Raw genomic sequence first — 18269 nt, 5'->3', positions numbered from 1 at the left:
TCTTGAGACAGAGTCTCAAGAAACTGGCTCCGTCGCCCAGGCTGGAGTGCAATGGCACGATCTCGGCTCACTGCAACCTCCACCTCCTGGGTTGAAGCCATTCTCTTGTCTCAGCCTCCCATGTAGCTGGGATTACAGGCGTCTGCCAGCACACCTGACTAATTTTGTTTGTTTGTGTGTTTGTTTGTGTGTTTTGAGACAGAGTCTCCCTCTGTCGCACAGGCTGGAGTGCAGTGGCGTGATCTCAGCTCACTGCAACCTCCGCCTCCCGGGTTCAAGCGATTCTTCTGCCTCAGCCCCCGTAGTAGCTGGGACTACAGGCGCATGCCGTCATGCTCGGCTAATTTTTGTATTTTTAGTAGAGATGGGGTTTCACCATATTGGCCAGGCTGGTTTTGAACTCCTGACCTCGTGATCCACCCGCCTCAGCCTCCCAAAGTGCTGGGATTACAGGCATGAGCCACCACGCCCGGCCAAGAGGCCATTTTTTTCTAAGTATCATTATCAATTACATACTATTTGAATATTTTCGAGGTACTGAACATGATAATTGGGGTTTATCAATACTAAGGATTTCTGTCCTCAATAAATAATAAGTAACTAGATACATAAGAAATATAAATCAAGAAAAAGTGAATGGCCCAGTTTGCAACACTCTGCTTTAAGGACTATAAGTGAATGACACTTGTATTCAATATTGTACTTAGAGATTCTAGCCAGAGCAATTGGCAAGAAAAATAAAAGGTATCCAAAATGTAAAGGAAGTCAAACTGTATCTATTTGCAGATGACATGATGTTGTATATAGAAAATCCTAGGGAATCTACTTAAAAAAAACTTATTAGAACAAAGAAATGAATCAGCAAAGCTGCAGGATATACAAAAGTCAATATATGAAAATCAAGTATATTTCTGTACACTTGCAATGAACAATTTGAAAATGAAATTAAGGAAACACCACAGCCACAACATGTACTACAAAAAGAAAAAAAGAAAAAGAAGTAAGGAAACTATGCCATTTATAATAGCATCAGAAAGAATAAAATGCTTAGAAATAAATGTAACAGCAGAAGTACAAAACTTATACTCTGAATACTACAAAATATTGTTTTGTTTCGTTTAGTTGTTGAGACGGTCTCACTGTGTTACCCAGGCTAGAGTGCAGTGGCTTGATCTCGGCTCACTGCAACCTCCGCCTCCCAGGTTCAAGCGATTCTCCTGCCTCAGCCTCTGGAGTAGCTAGAATTATAGTCGCACGCCACCATGCCCGGCTAATTTTTTGTGTGTGTATTTTTAGTAGAGACAGGGTTGCACCATGTTGGCCAGGTTTTGCCAAGGCGGGTGGATCACCTGATGTCAGGAGTTTGAGACCAGCCTGGCCAACATGGTGAAACCCCATCTCTATTAAAAATACAAAAAATTAGCTGGGCGTGGTGGCACACACCTGTAATCCTAGCTGCTCAGGAGCCTGAGGCCGGAGAATTACTTGAACCCAGGAAATGGAGCTTGCAGTGAGTTGAGATCGCGCCATTGCACTCCAGCCTGTGTAGCAAAACTCCGTCTCAAAAAAAAAAAAAAAAAAAAAGGATCTAAATGGGAGAACACCTGATGATTGTGGATCAGAAGGCCTAATGTTGTTAAAATGACAATATTACCCAAGTTAACCAACAAATTCAATGCAATCCCTATCAGAATCCTAAGTTATTTGTAGAATTTGACAAGCTAATTCTAAAATTCATATGGAATTCCCAGGGACCCAGATTAGCCAACAACTTTGATAAAACGAGCAAAATTGGAGGACTCACACTTTCTTTTTTTTTCTCTTTCTCTCTCTCTCTCTCTTTTTTTTTTAACAAGCTCTTGTCAGGCCGAGGACTCACATTTTCTAATTTTTTTTTTTTTGAGATGGAGTCCTGAGTAGCTGGGATTACAGGCATGCACCGCAACACCCGGCTAATTTTTGTATTTTTAGTAGAGACGGGGTTTCACCATGTTGGCCAGGCTGGTCTCGAACTCTTGACCTCAAGTGATCCACCCACCTCTGCCTCCCAAAGTGCTGGGATTACAGGCATGAGCCACCGTGCCTGGACTATAAAACTATTAGAAGAAAACATAGAGATAAATCTTCATGACCTTGAATTTGGCAGTGAATTCTTAAATATAACACCCAAAGCAAAGACATCAAAAGAAAAAATAGATAACTTGGACCACATCAAAATGAAAACTTTTGAGGTGGTGTCCTAAAAAATTAAAACTTTTATGCTTCAAATTACATTATTAAGAAAATGAAAATTTCAACACTGAATGGGAAAAAATATTAGTAAATCATACATCTGATAAGGGGCTTGTATCTAGGATATACAAAGAACTCTTACAACTCAATAATAAAAAGACAAATAAGCTGGGCCTGGTGGCTCATGCCTGTAATCCCAGCACTTTGGGAGGCCGAGGCGGGCAGATCACCTGAGGTCAGGAGTTCGAGACTAGCCTGGCCAACATGGTGAAACCCCCGTCTCTACTAAAAACACAAAAATTAGCTGGGCATGGTGGCATGCACCTGTAGTCCCAGCTACTTGGGAGGCTGAGGCAGGAGAATTGCTCAAACCTGGGAGGTGGAGGTTGCAGTGAGCCGAGATTGTGCCATTGCACTCCAGCCTGGGTGACAAGAGTGAAACTCCGTCTCAAAAAAAAAAAAAAAGACAACTAGCCCAATTCGAAAATGGACAAAATTTTTTTTTTTTTTTTTTTTGAGACGGAGTCTTGCTGTCGCCCAGGCTGGAGTGCAGTGGCGCGATCTTGGCTCACTGCAAGCTCCGCCTCCCGGGTTCACGCCATTCTCCTGCCTCAGCCTCTCCGAGTAGCTGGGACTACAGGCGCCCGCCACCACGCCCGGCTAATTTTTTCTATTTTTAGTAGAGACGGGGTTTCACCGTGGTCTCGATCTCCTGACCTCGTGATCCACCCGCCTCGGCCTCCCAAAGTGCTGGGATTACAGGCGTGAGCCACTGCACCCGGCCCAAAATTTTAAATATACATTTCTCCAAGGAAGATATACAAAAGGTTCAAGGTACATGAAAAGATGCTCAACATTATTAGTCATCAGAGAAATGGAAATCAAACCTACAATGAGATACTACTTCACAACCACTAGGATGGCTAGAATCAAAGTCAGATAGTAACAAGTGTGGACGAGGATGTGAAGAAATTGAAACCTTCCTAGTGGGAATGTAAAATGGTACAGCTATTTTGGAAGACAGTCTGGCAGTTCCTCAAACAATTAAATATAGCGTGTGACCTAGCATTTCCACTCTCAGTTATCTACCCAAGAAAACTGAAAATATGTGTTCACACAAAAACTTGTACACAAATGTTTATAGCAGCATTTTTTTTTTTTTTTTTTTTTTTTTTTGAGACGGAGTCTTGCTCTGTCGCCCAGGCTGGAGTGCGGTGGCGCAATCTCGGCTCACTGCAAGCTCCGCCTCCCGGGTTCACGCCATTCTCCTGCCTCAGCCTCTCCAAGTAGCTGGGACTACAGGCGCCCGCCACCATGCCCAGCTAATTTTTTTTTTGTATTTTTAGTAGAGACGGGGTTTCACCGTGGTCTCGATCTCCTGACCTCGTGATCTGCCCGCCTCGGCCTCCCAAAGTGCTGGGATTACAAGCGTGAGCCACCGCGCCCGGCCTTGTAGCAGCATTATTAATAATAGCCAAAAGGTGGAAACAACCCAGATGTACAACTGATAAATGCATAAATAAAATATGGTCTATCCATACAATGGACTATAATTCAGCCACAAAAAGAATGAACTAGTGGTACATTCTACAATGTGGATGAACCTTGAAAATATTATAAGTGAACAAAGGCAACCACAAAAGACCACATATTATATGATTCTATTGATATGAAATGTCCCAAATAAGCAAATCTATGGAGATAGAAAGTTGCATGGTGGTTGTTTAAGGCTGGGAGGAAAATAAATAAATACATGAAATTTAAAAAATAAATAAAAATAAGTATCTGAGCCTACTCTGGTTCGAAAGACTTCCCAATTGGCAAAACAAACAAACAAACAAAAAACAAAAAAGAAAAGAAAAAGGCTGGGAGGATGGGAAATGCGGGTGATAGCTAAAGGGTACAGGGCTTCTTTCTGAGGTAATGAAAATGTAGCATTGACTGGTAATGGTTAAACATATCTGTGAATATACTAAAATCCACTGAATTGTATACACATATCTGTGAATATACTAAAATCCACTGAATTGTATACGTTATTATTTTTTAATTTCTTTTTTTTTTGAGCTGGAGTCTCGGTGTCGCCCAGGCTGGAGTGTAATGGCGCAAACTTGGCTCACTGCAACCTCTGGCTCCCGGGTTCAAGCAATTCTCCTGCCTCAGCCTCCTGAGTAGCTGGGATTACAGGCACAGGCCACTACGCCTGGCTAATTTTTGTATTTTTAGTAGAGATGGGGTTTCACGATGTTGGTCAGGCTGTTCTCGAACTCCTGACCTCGTGAGCCACCTGCCTTGGCCTCCCAACATGCTGGGATTACAGGTGTAAGCCACTGCGCCCGGCCTATTTTTAAATTTTTTTTCTAAAATAAATATTATCTTCTTCTCAGGTGATTTTTTTTTTCTTTTTTGAGATGGAGTCTCACTCTGTCACCTGGCTGGAGTGCAGTGGTGCCATCTTGGCTCACGGCAACCTCTGCCTCCCAGGTTCAAGTGACTCTCCTACCTCAGCCCTCCGAGAAGCTGGGACTACAGGCGCGAGCCACCATGCCCAGCTAATTTTTTTTTTTGTACTTTTAGTAGAGACGGGGTTTCACCATATTGGTCAGGATGGCCTCGATCTCTTGACCTCATGATTTGCCCGTCTTGGCACCTCAAAGTGCCGGCCAATTTTTATATTTTTGTAGACAGGTTTCACCATGTTAGCCAGGCTGGTCTTGAACTCCTGACCTCAGGTGATCCACCCGCCTCAGCCTCTCAAAGTCCTGGGATTACAGGCGTGAGCCACTGTGCCCAGCCCGGTTTTTTTTGAGGCAGAATGTTGCTCTGTCACCCAGGCTGGAGTGCAGTGGCACAATTGCTCACTGCAACCTCCGCCTACCAGGTTCAAGTGATTCTCTGCCCCAGCCTCCTGAGTAGCCGAGATTACAGGCGTGCGCGACCACACCTGGCTGATTTTTGTAATTTTTGTAGAGACAGGGTTACACCATGTTGGCCAGGCTGATTTCGAACTCCTGGTTTCAAGCCATCCACCCACCTCAGCCTCCCAAAGTGATGGGATTACAGGCGTGAGCCACCGTGCCCAGCTTTTTTTTTTTTTTTTTTTTTTTGAGAGGGAGTCTCACTCTGTCACCCAGGCTGCCCAGGCTGGAGTGCAGTGGCATGATCTCAACTCACTGCAACCTCCGCCTCCTGGGTTCAAGAGATTCTCCTGCCTCAGCCTCCAAAGTAGCTGGGAATACAGGCGTCTGCCACCACGCCCGGCTAATTTTCTGTATTTTTAGTAGAGATGGGGTTTCACCGTGTTAGCCAGGATGGTCTCAATCTATTGACCTCGTGATCCGCCCACTTCGGCCTCCCAAAGTGCTGGGATTACAGGCGTGAGCCACCGCGCCTGGCCTGAAAAGTTAATATGATCATGTTAGTACTATTACTGTCATCCCAAGAAAAATTATTTTTTCTCTCTCTCGTTTTTTTTTTTTGAGATGGAGTCTTGCTCTGTCTCTGAGGCTGGAGTCTTGCTCTGTCTCTGAGGCTGGAGTGCAGTGGCGCGATCCTGGCTCACTGCAGCCTCTGCCTCTCAGGTTCCAGTGATTCTCCTGCCTCAGCCTCCCAGGTAGCTGGGATTACAGGCACACGCCACCATGCCCGGCTAATTTTTGTATTTTAGTAGAGAGGGAGGTTTCACCATGTTGGCCAGGCTGGTCTCAAACTCGTGACTGTCACGTGCGTCCGTGTGAAGAGAGTCCACAAACAGGCTTTGTGTGAGCAACAAGGCTGTTTATTTCACCTGGGTGTAGGCAAGCTGAGTCCAAAAAAGCAGTCAGCAAAGGGTGGTGGGATTATCATGAGTTCTTATAGGTTTGGGATAGGCAGTGGAGTTAGGAGCAATTTTTTGCAGGCAGGGGGTGGATCTTACAAAGTACAAAGGGTAGGGAGAACCTTACAAAGTACCTTCTTAAGGGTGGGGGAGCATATTGCAAAGTACCTTCTCAAGGGTGGGGTGTATCATACAAAGTACATTTGCAAGGCTGGGGGAATATCACAAAGTACATTATCCCAAGGGTGGGGAGGGTGTATTGTCACAAAGTCAATTGATCAGTTAGGGTGGGGCAGGAATGGTGGAATGTCATCAGTTAAGGCAGGAATTGGCTATTTTCACTTCTTTTGTGGATCTTCAGTTGCTTCAGGCCATATGGATGTATAGTGCTGGTCACAGGGGATATGATGGCTTAGCTTGGGCTCAGAGGCCTGACATTCCTGTCTTCTTATATTAATAAGAAAAACAAAACAAAATGGTGGTGAAGTGTTGGGGTGGCGAATGTATTTTGGGGGTGGTATGGAGAGATAATGGGTAATGTTTCTCAGGGCTGCTTCGAATGGGATTAGGGGTGGCATGGGAACCTAGAGTGGGAGAGATTAAACTGAAGAAAGATTTTGGGGTAAGGGGTGATATTGTGGGGTTGTTGGAAGGAGCATTTGTCATAGAGAATGATTGGTGATGGCCTGGATGCAGTTTTGTATGAATTGAGAAACTAAACAGAAGACACAAAGTCCGAATAAGAGAAGGAGAAAAACAGGTATTAAAGGACTAAGAATTGGGAGGACCCAGGACATCCAATTAGAGAGTGCCCAAGGGGGTTCAGTGTAATTATTTGCTTGGTTGGTGAGTTTTTGGGCTCTATCCTTGAGTTTTTTTATGTTGTCATATACCAGGCCAGATTGATTTAGGTAAAAACAACACTCTTCATTTAAAAATATACATAGTCCCCTTTTTTTAGCAATGAGTAAGTCGAGGCCTCGGTAATTTTGGAGGAAAGAGAAAGGCAAAGCCAGCAATTGTTTGTTAAAGAAGGATTAGAAACGGCTAGGAGAGAGTGAGTGAGATTGATAGTGTGGTGGAGATAGCTGGGGAGAGTAGAGGGTGGTATAAGAACAGGAATGAGAATAAGTGAGTATAAAGGTAGGCCGGGCATGGTGGCTCATGCCTGTAATCCCAGCACTTTGGGAGGCCGAAGTGGGTGGATCACAAGGTCAGGAGATCAAGACCATCCTGACTAACGTGGTGAAACCCTGTATCTACTAAAAAAATACAAAAAATTAGCCGGGCATGGTGGCAGGCACCTGTAGTCCCAGCTACTCAGGAGCCTGAGGCAGGAGAATGGCGTGAACCTGGGAGATGGAGCTTGCAGTGAGCTGAGATCGCGCCACTGCACTCCAGCCTGGGCAACAGAGCGAGACTCCGTCTGAAAAAAAAAAAAAAAGAGTGAGTATAAAAGTAAAGAATAGGACTTCATCAAGGTGGAAGTATTGGAGTGTGCCCTGTCAGCAAAGATAATCCATCCACTCCAAGAGGGACTCAAGAGTGGAGGATTAGGGATAGTACCAGGAGAGATCCGCTACGATGGTTTAGAGGAAAAGTGTAAACTGGCAGTGTAAACAAGGGCAGGGCATTTACGAGTAGTTTAGAACGGTGAGTAGGAGTATGACGAGACAGAAGATAGTAGGGATGACGAGTTTTTGTGGTGCAGTCCAATTAGTGGGGGGTGACTGCGTAAAGCCCTATTGTAAAGAGTAGGGTAAGGAAGAAGAGACCTAATAAAAATGAAAGGATGTATTAGGCTCATCAGGGTTATTAGTGTTCTTCAGAAATATGAGTTTAAGGGAAGTAGAGGAGAGTACTTACAACTTCCAGGAGGAAGAGGAGAGATCAGGCTGGCTGTCCAACGGACACAGCTTTATTCTACAACAGTGAACCCAATGGGGAGGGTCCTGCAGGTGGACGGCAGTTGGGGTACTATAGATGACTGAGTAGGGTCCGGTCCATCAAGGTTGTAGAGTTTAAGGTGTCAGATTCTTAACAAGAACTGATCGTCCAGCTAGGGTGTCTTCATGTGGCTGGGAATCTGGAGTAGGCAAGAGAAGATTAGCAGCCTGGCGAATTTCCTGTCTAGTCTGCTGGAGGACTGGAAGATAATCAACTAGAGGGCTGGTGTCTGGAATGAGACTGGGGCCTAATAAAAAGGAGCATCCATACAGGAGCTCAAATGGGCTGCACCCTGTAGCATCCCGAGGACAGGCCCGAATTCTGAGAAGGGCAAGTAGTGAAAGTACTGTCCAGTCCTTTTTAAGTTGGAGGCTGAGTTTGGTGAGGTGTGTCTTTAGAAGACCATTAGTCTGTTCTACCTTTCCTGAAGATTGAGGACGGTAAGGGGTATGAAGCTTCCACTGAATACCAAGAGCCTGGCAAACTGCTTGGTTGATTTGACTAATAAAGGCCGGTCCGGGCTGCCCACCATCTGGGATATGAGAAGCGCCTCTGCCCAGCCACCGCCCTGTCTAGGATGTGAGAAGTGCCTCTGCCTGGCCACCCCACTGTCTGGGAAGTGAGGAGCACCTCTGCCCAGCTGCCGCCCATCTGGAAAGTGAGGAGCGCTTCTGCCCGGCTGCCGCCCTGTCTAGCAAATGAGGAGCGCCTCTGCCCAGGCTCCCCACCCCCACCGTCTGGGATGTGAGGAGCGCTTCTGCCTGGCCACCACGCCCTCTGGCAAGTGAGGAGCTCCTCTCTCTGGTCACTGCCCTGTCTGGGAAGAGAGGAGCACCTCTTCCTGGCCGCCCACCTTCTGGGAAGCTAGGAGCCCATCTGCCCGGCCACCCAACTGACTGGGAAGTGAGGAGCACCTCTGCCTGGCTGCCCACCATCCGGGAAGTGAGGAGCGCCTCTGCCTGGCCGCTGTGCAACCCTCCAAGTGTGAAGTGACAGCCTTGTGTGTGTGATCTTTCTGCCTTCCCCAAGTTTGCATTTTCAACATTAAATTTTACTTTTCAATTAAAGGTTTTAAATTGGAGGAAAAAAAAAAAAGCCGGTCTGTTATTGGACTGTATAGAGGTGAGAAGCCCAAACCAAGGAATTATGTCTGACAGAAGGGAAGAAATGACTGTGGTGGCCTTCTCAGACCCTGTGGGAAAGGCCTCTACCCATCCAGTGAAAGTGTCTACCCAGACAAAGAGGTATTTTAGTTTCCTGACTCAGGGCATGTGAGTAAAGTCAATTTGCCAGTCCTGGGCAGGGGCAAATCCCTGAGCTGGATGTGTAGGAAAGGGAGGGGGCCTGAGACATCCCTGAGGAGTAGTAGAATAGCAGATGGAATACTGAGAAGTGATTTCCTTGAGAATAGATTTGCAGGATGGAAAGGAAATGAGAGGTTCTAAGAGATGGGTTAGCGGCTTGTAACCTACATGGAAGAGGTTATGAAATGACGACAGAATAGAATGGGCCTGTGAGGCTGGAAGGAGATATTTTCCTTGGTCCAAGAACCATTTGCCTTGAGTGGGGAGGGATTGATAGGTGGAAACTTCAGTGGGAGAATAAGTAGGAGTGAGTGATGAGAAGGAGAAAACCTGGCAGTGAGGGACAGAAGCAGGTATACTGGCTGCTTCTTTAGCTGTCTTATCAGCATAATTGTTGCCTTGAGCAATAGGGTCTGAGGCCCTTTGATGGCCTTTGCAGTGAATGACTCTAGCTTCCTTTGGAAGTAAAGTGGCCTTGAGAAGAGTTTTTATTAAAGAGGCATTAATGATGGAGGACCCTTGCATAGCGAGGAAACCTCTTTCAGCCCATATAACAGCATGGTGGTGCAGGATATGGAAGACATATTTAGAGTCAGTATAAATATTGACATGTAGTCCCTTTGCAAGAGTGAGGGCCAGAGTTAAGGCAATGAGTTCGGCTTGCTGAGAGGTAGTGGAGGGGGGCAGAGCGGTAGTCTCAATGACAGATGTGGAAGACACTATAGCATAGCCTGCCTTCGATGGTGATTGGTGATTGGGCCTGGAAGAACTACCATCAATAAATCAAGTGTGATCAGGGTGAGGAACAGGAAAGAAGGAAATATGGGGAAATGGAGTGAATGCCAGGTGGATCAGAGAGATACAGTCATGGGGGTCAGGTGTGGTATCAAGAATAATGTGGGGGCCAGCCTAAAACAGTAAGGTCAAGTTGTTTGGACAGGAAGGCTACAGGGCGTGGTCCTGGCTCTTGTGTAGGAATTCCGACTGCACAACCCTGCACTTCGGCTGTGTGTAATGAAAAAGGGTTGGGATGAGTTAGGGAGAGCTAGTGTGCAAGCAGCTTCTTGGGCTGTTTTTAAGGAATGGAAAGAGGAGTGGGGAAAGGATTTAGGATCTATGGGGTGAGCTAGGTTTCCTTTTGTGAGTTTATATAATGGTTTAGTCAGGATGGCAAAACCAGGAATCCAAAGGTGAAAGTATCCAACCATGCCCAGGAAGGAAAGGAGTTGTTGTTTTGTAGAAGGGGTTGGGGTTTGAGAGATCAGCCGGACATGATTGGCAGGGAGAGCATGCATGTTTTCAGGAAGAATTATGACCAGGTAGGTAACAGATGGGGAAGAAATTTGAGCTTTGGAGGGGGATGTGCGATGTCCTTTTGAGAACAGATGTTGGAGGAGCAGGAGGGTGTCCTGTTGGGAAGATTTGTAGGAGGGGCTATAAAGTAGAAGGTCATCAAAATATTTAATAAGTTGAGAAGCAGATGGATAGAAAGAAAGTAAATTATGAGAAAGAGCTTGACGGAAGTAATGGGGACTGTCCATGAAGCCTTGTGGCCGTACACTCCAGGTAGGTTGCCGAGACTGATGGGTGTCAGGGTCAGTCCAAGTGAAAGTGAAGAGAGGCTGGGATGAAGGGTGCAAATTAATAGTAAATAAAGCGTGTTTGAGATCTAGAACAGAATAATGGGTTGTGGAGGGGTTGTGGAAGGAAGTACTAAGGATAGGAGAGTATATGGGTTTGGAACCACGGGTTGGACAGGCAAGACAATTTGGTTGATAAGATGCAGATCCTGAACTAACCTGTAAGACTTGTCTGGTTTTTGGACAGGTAAAATGGGGGAATTGTAAGGAGAGTTTATAGGCTTTAGAAGGCCATGCTGTAGCAGGTGAGTGATAGCAGGCTTTAATCCTTTTAAAGCATGCTGTGGGATGGGATATTGGCATTGAGTGGGGTAAGGGTGATTAGGTTTTAATGGGATGGTAAGGGGTGCATGATCGGTCACCAAGGAGGGAGTAGAGGTGTTCCATACTTGTGGATTAAGGTGAGGAGATACAAGGGAAGGATGTAAAGGAGGCTTTGAACTGGGGAAAAGGGTTGCAATGAGGTGTGGCTGTAGCCTAGGAATAGTCAGGGAAGCAGATAATTTAGTTAAAATGCCTTGACCTAATAAGGGAACTGGGAAGGTGGGGATAACTAAAAAGAGTGCAAAAAAGAATGTTGTTGGCTGGGCACGGTGGCTCACGCCTGTAATCCCAGCACTTTGGGAGGCCAAGGCGGGTGGATCACGAGGTCAGGAGATCGAGACCATCCTGGCTAACACAGTGAAACCCCGTCTCTACTAAAAATACAAAAAATTAGCCGGGCGTGGTGGCAGGTGCCTGTAGTAGTCCCAACTACATGGGAGGCTGAGGCAGGAGAATGGCGTGAACCCGGGAGGCAGAGCTTGCAGTGAGCTGAGATTGCGCCACTGCACTCCAGCCTGGGCAACAGAGCAAGACTCCATCTCAAAAAAAAAAAAGAATGTTGTCCAAGTTGGCACCAGAGTTGGGGAGTTTTAAGAGGTTTAGAGGCCTGGCCATCAGTACCCACAACAGTTATGGAGGCAAGGGAAACAGGCCCTTGAAAAGAAGGTAATGTGGAGTGGGTAGCCTCTGTATTGATTAAAAAGGGGATGAACTTACCCTCCACTGTAAGAGTTACCCAAAGCGTCCATGATGGTCCAGGAGGTTTTTGAGGCGATTGGGCAGCGTCAGTCTTCAGCCCCTAAGCCGAGAAGATCTGGAAAGGCGTCAGTCAGATAGCCTTGGGCCAGAGTTCTAGGGACTCTAGGAGTGGCTGCCAGGCGAGTTGGACAGTCCGATTTCCAGTGGGGTCCTGCACAGATGGGACATGGCTTAGGAGGAATCCCAGTCTGCGGGCATTCCTTGGCCCTGTGGCCAGGTTTTTGGCACGTGAAGCAAGATCCTTGGGGAGGAAGTCCTGGAGGAACTCCTGGCCACTGCGGTTTAGGCATTTTGAACTTCTTGTGTGCTGGAGATGTGGCTTGGGTTTTTCTCACAGTGGAGGCAAGTAATTGCAACTCTTTTCTATTATTGTACACCTTGAAGGCAAGGTTAATTAAGTCCTGTTGTGGGGTTTGAGTGCCAGAATCTAATTTTTGGAGCTTTTTCTAATGTTGGGAGCAGATTGGGTAATAAAATGCATATCAAGAATAATATGGTCTTCTGGCCCCTCTGGGTCTAGGGTGGTAAAGTGTCTAAGGGTTGTTGCCAAATGGGCCATGGACTGGGCTGGGTTTTTATATTTAATGAAAAAGAGCCTAAACGCTAACTGATTTGGGAGAGGTTGGATAAAGAAAAAGGAGCATTAACCTTGACTATGCCTTCAGCTGCAGCCACCTCTCTAAGAGGAGATTGTTGGGCAAATGGGGGAGGGCTAGTAGTGGAACAAAACTGTAAGCTGGACTGGGTGTGAGGAGGGGAGGTGACAGAAGGATTATAGGGTAGAGGAGTGGAGGCTGAGGGAGAATTGGGACCTGGCTCAGCCTGGCAAGGAGCAGCCTGGGGAGGAGGGGAGAGGTCAGATGGGTTCGTAGAAAAGGAGGATTCAAAGGACTCAGAGCTTGGGGTGGAGAATAAAGGAACACACAGGAGAGAAAAAAGAAAGATTTGGGATGAGTTGCACTGGGAGCAGAGACTAGGGAGGGACTGATGTGCAAAAGAATGCCTGGACATCAGACACCTCAGACCATTTGCCCATTTTATGACAAGCATTATCTAGATCTTGTAGGATGGAGAAATCAAAAGTGCTGTTTTCTGGCTATTTGGAACCGTTGTTGAGTTTGTATTGGGGTCAAGCAGTATTGTAGAATAAAATAAGGCATTTAGGTTTTAGGTCAGGTGTGAGTTGAAGAGGTTTTAAGTTTTTAAGAACACAGGCTAAGGGAGAAGAAGGAGGAATGGAGGGTGGAAGGTTGCCCATAGTGAAGGCAGCAAGCCCAGAGAAAAGAGAGGGTAGAGACACGGAGTGGGGGGCTGGTACTCGCCACCCAGGGAGGTGGTGCTTGCCACCAAGATGAAGGATCAAGGCAGGCATCCCCGCAGTGATCAGACACCTCTGAAATGTGGGTGAATAATCAGGCAGGCATCCCCACAGTGATTAAACACCAAGGGAAGACTGTCTTCCCGAGTCCGTGACCAGTGCCGGAGTTTTGAGTTCATGGATAAAATGCATTTCCTGTTTCTACCAGAAAGGGAAAGGAACCAAAATTAAGGAAGGGTGAGATTGAAGGGTGGAGGAATAGCAAGAGAGGTTGGAGAAGAGAGTGAAAAGACTGCTTACCTGATTTGAATTTGGTGAGATGTTCCTTGGGTTAGTTGGTCTGAGGACCTGAGGTCATACGTGGATCTCCTCACGGAGTGAGGATGAGGATGGGGGACTGGTCTCCCGAAGGAGTCCTCCTGTCCCAGGTTTCGGCACCAAATGTCACACACATCCATGTGAAGAGAGTCCACCAACACGCTTTGTGTGAGCAACAAGGCTGTTTATTTCACCTGGGTGCAGGCGGGCTGAGTCGGAAAAAGGAGTCAGCAAAGGGTGGTGGGATTATCATTAGTTCTTATAGGTTTGGGATAGGCAGTGGAGTTAGGAGCAATTTTTTGCAGGCAGGGGGTGGATCTTACAAAGTACATTCTCAAGGGTGGGAAGAATATTACAAAGTACCTTCCTAAGGGTGGGGGAGCATATTACAAAGTACCTTCTCAAGGGTGAGGAGGGTATATCATACAAAGTACATTCACAAGGGTGGGGGAATATCACAAAGAACATTAACACAAGGGCGGGGAGGGTGTATTGTCACAAAGTCAATTGATCAGTTAGGGTGGGGCAGGAATGGTGGAATGTCATCAGTTAAGGCAGGAACTGGCTATTTTCACTTCTTTTGTGGATCTTCAGTTGCTTCAGGCCATATGGATGTATAGTGCTGGTCACAGGGGATATGATGGCTTAGCTTGAGCCCAGAGGCCTGACACTGACCTCAAGTGATCTGCCCGCCTTGGCCTCCCAAAGTGCTGGGATTACACGTGTGAGCCACCAAGCCCGGCATTTTTTTTTTTTTTTAAAAAGAGATGAGGTCTCCCTTTGTTGGCCAGGATGGTCTCAAACGATCCTCCTGCCTTGGCCAAAGTGCTGGGATTACAGGCATGAGCCACTGTGCTGGCAGAATTGTATACTTTAAATGGGCAAGTTGCATGGTATATGAATTCTATCTCAATAAAGCTTTTATTTTAAATAAATAACCGTAAGTATGAATTGAAGAAATAATATTAACCTAACTTGATTTCCCAAGGGACAGTGCCATAGCAGAAAATCCTGTAGGGACATTGGGACCCACAAAATCCCCAGGAAAATCAGTAGACTTTCTGGGAATAAGCTAGGAAATGTTGCCTCCAAAGTTGGGAGAGATGTTTGAAACAGTATAGAGTAAACGTTAATGAGTGGAGTATAGTTAGAAGCACACCATGAAGTCTGACTACCACCATTGGACTTACTGATGATAAGGAGGATGAAGTATCTTTTCATTACATTTCATCATTTTATTTATCCTTTTTTTTTTTTTGAGACAGAGTCTTGCTCTGTTGCCCAGGCTGGAGTGCAGTGGTGTGATCTCGGCACACCGCAACCTCCACCTCTTGAGTTCAAGCAATTCTCCTGCCTCAGCCTCCCAAGTAGCTGGGACTACGGGCACGCGCCACCATGCCCAACTAATTTTTGTATTTTTTTTTTTTTTTTTGGAGACAGAGTCTTGCTCTGCTGCTCAGGCTGGAGTGCAGTGGTGCGATCTCGGCTCACTGCAAGCTCCACCTCCTGGGTTCACGCCATTCTCCTGCCTCAGCCTTCTGAGTAGCTGGGACTACAGGTGCCCGCCACCATGCCTGGGTAATTTTTTTGTATTTTTAGTAGAGACGGGGTTTCACATGTTAGCCAGGATGCTCTCCATCTCCTGACCTCATGATCTGCCTGCCTTCGCCTCCCAAAGTGCTGGGATTACAGGCATGAGCCACCACACCTGGACTAATTTTTGTATTTTTAGCAGAGACGGGGTTTCACCATGATGCCCAGGCTGGTCTCGAACTCCTGAGCTCAGGCGATCCGCCCGCCTCAGCCTCCCAAAGAGCAAGGATTACAGGTGTGAGCCACCATGCCCAGCCCCCGCTGGGTACTTTAGAATGCTACAAAACACTAACAATGAGAATAAGAGTGGCTGGGTGCGGTGGCTCACGCCTGTAATCCCAGCACTTTGGGAGGCCCAGGCAGGCAGATCATCTGAGGTCGGAAGATCGAGACCAACCTTACCAACATAGAGAGACCCCCATCTCTACTAAAAATACAAAATTAGCCAGGCATAGTGACACATGGCTGTAATCCCAACTACTAGGGAGGCTGAGGCAGGAGAATTGCTTAAACCTGGGAGGAACAGGTTGCAGTGAGCCAAGATCACGCCATTGCACTCCAGCCTGGGCAACAAGATTGAAACTCTGTCTCAAAAAAAAAAAAAATTAAAAAGTATAAGAGTAACAATACAGATGGGCATGGTGGCTCATGCTTATAATCCCAGCACTTTGGGAGGCCAAGGTGGGCAGATAACCTGAGGTCAGGAGTTCAAGACCAGCCTGGCCAACATAGTGAAACACTGTCTCTACAAAAAATACAAAAATTACCTGGGCATAGTTGTGCACGCCTGTAATCCAGGCACTCGGGAGGCTGAGGCTGGAGAATCGCTTGAACCTGGGAAGCTGAGGTTGCAGTGAGCCGAGATCGTGCCACTGCACTCCAGCCTGGATGACAGAGCAAGACTCCATCTCAAAAAAAAAAAAAAAAATCTATGGCCAGGAGCAGTGGCTCACACCTGTAATCCCAAATCCTTGGGAGGCTGAGGCAGGATATAGTGACTCTGTCTCTACAAAATAAAAAACAAAAATTAGCTTGGAATGGTAACATGTACCTGTCCTCCCAACTACTTAGGAGGCTGAGGTGAGAGGATGGCTTGAGCATGGGAGGTCAAGGCTGAAGTCAGACATGATCATGCCACTGCATTCCAGCCTGGGTGACAGAGTGAGAACCTGTCTCAAAAACAAACAGGGCTAGGTGCGGTGGCTCACTCCTGTAATCCCAGCACTCTGGGAAGCTGAGGCTGGTGGATCACTTGAGTCAGGTGTTTGAAACCAGCCTGACCAACATGGTGAAACACCATCTCTACTAAAAATGCAAAAATTTGCTTGGCATGGTGGCCTGTGCCTGTAATCCCAGCTACCTGGGAGGCTGAGGTAGGAGAATCGCTTGAACCCGGGAGGCGGAGGTTGCAGTGAGCTGAGATTGTGCCACTGCACTCCAGCCTGGGCAACAGAGGACGGAGGGAGACCCTGTCTCAAAACAAACAAACAACAACAACAAAAACAAATAAAAAACAAGCAAAGAAACAAAAAACACAACAGAATCCATGTGGTTCCATAGCTGGTTCTACAGAGTGAACTTCACCCTAATCAAATGACCACTAAAGAGTCTGCAGTGTAATGCTTCTTCAGAGTTAACCATTCCCATTCAGATGTTTACTTGGGGTTCTACAGAGTCCCTGTTGATGTCCATGGAAATCCTTGAATTCAGAAAATATTATACCTCCATTTGTTTGATCAAATTATATGTGAGTTTGCCTGTTGTGAAAAAATAAAGTTTGGGCCTGTCACGGTGCCTCATGCCTGTAATCCCAGCACTTTGGGAGGCCGAGGTGGGCAGATCACGAGGTCAGGAGTTCGAGACCAGCCTGGCCAACATAGTGAAACCCTTCTCTACTAAAAATACAAAAAGAAATTAGCCAGGCATGGTCGTGTGCACCTATAATTCCAGCTACCAGGGAGGCTGAGGCAGGAGAATCTAGTGAACCCGGGAGGCGGAGGTTGCAGTGAGCCGAGATTGCACCACTGCACTCCAGCCTGGGCAACAGTGCGAGACTCCTCAAAAATAATAATAATAGTAACAATAATAATAATAGTAATAAAGTTTGACATCCATCAGTAATTAGTTAAATAAAGCATGGTACATCCAAATAATGGAATAATACACAGCCATTACAATTATGTTGTAAAACATATGGTACAAAATTATTCCAATTTTGTAAAAATGTGTATGCATAGAAAAAAAGGACTGCAGTGATATACATCAAAAAGTACAGTGGTGGCTGGGCGAAGTGGCTCACACCTGTGATCCCAGCACTTTTGGAGGCTGAGGCCAAGGCAGGCAGATCACCTGAGGTCAGGAGTTCGAGACCAGCCTGGCTAACCTGGTGAAACGCTGTCTCTACTAAAAATATACAAATTAGCCAGGTGTGGTGGTGCTCGCCTGTAATCCCAGCTACTCAGGAGGCTGAGGCACGAGAGTCACTTGAACCCAGAAGTCAGGGATTGCAGTAAGCCGAGATCATGCCACTGCACTCCAGCCTGGGCAACAGAGTGAGACCCAGTCTCAAAAACAAACAAACAAACAAAAAAGACACAACTCCCTGTGGTAGAATATAAACAATTATTGCTTACTTTGTCAGACTTTCCAATTTTTTTTTTTTTTTTTTTTTTTTTTTTTTTTTTTTTTGAGACGGAGTCTCGCTCTGTCGCCCAGGCTGGAGTGCAGTGGCGCAATCTCGGCTCACTGCAAGCTCCGCCTCCCGGGTTCACGCCATTCTCCTGCCTCAGCCTCTCTGAGTAGCTAGGACTACAGGCGCCCGCCACCACGCCCGGCTAATTTTTTTGTATTTTTTTTTTAGTAGAGACGGGGTTTCACCGTGGTCTCGATCTCCTGATCTTGTGATCCGCCCGCCTCGGCCTCCCAAAGTGCTAGGATTACAAGCGTGAGCCACCGCGCCCGGCCCGCTTTCCAAAATTTTTACAGTAAACATTTATTTATATTTTTGTAATCAGAAA

The 18269-nt window shown here is 46.4% G+C and overlaps 1 long non-coding RNA gene across 1 annotated transcript in view; it reads right to left on the bottom strand.

Annotated features, from left to right (window-relative positions):
• Window positions 1-5988: 5988 nt before the first annotated feature.
• The window catches only part of LOC134736024 (uncharacterized), a 19722-nt gene continuing 7441 nt past the window's right edge, over window positions 5989-18269 (bottom strand). Inside the window, exons 2-5 of the long non-coding RNA XR_010119685.1 lie at window positions 13642-13868; window positions 11982-12174; window positions 7916-8135; window positions 5989-7475 (exon numbers count right to left, since the gene is read on the bottom strand). This is a non-coding gene — a long non-coding RNA (uncharacterized lncRNA). The remainder of the gene's footprint in view (window positions 7476-7915; window positions 8136-11981; window positions 12175-13641; window positions 13869-18269) is intronic.

Source organism: Symphalangus syndactylus, chromosome X, assembly GCF_028878055.3.
Source record: "Symphalangus syndactylus isolate Jambi chromosome X, NHGRI_mSymSyn1-v2.1_pri, whole genome shotgun sequence".
NCBI lineage: Eukaryota > Metazoa > Chordata > Mammalia > Primates > Hylobatidae > Symphalangus > Symphalangus syndactylus.
This window is presented reverse-complemented; position numbering and strand designations above follow the sequence as displayed.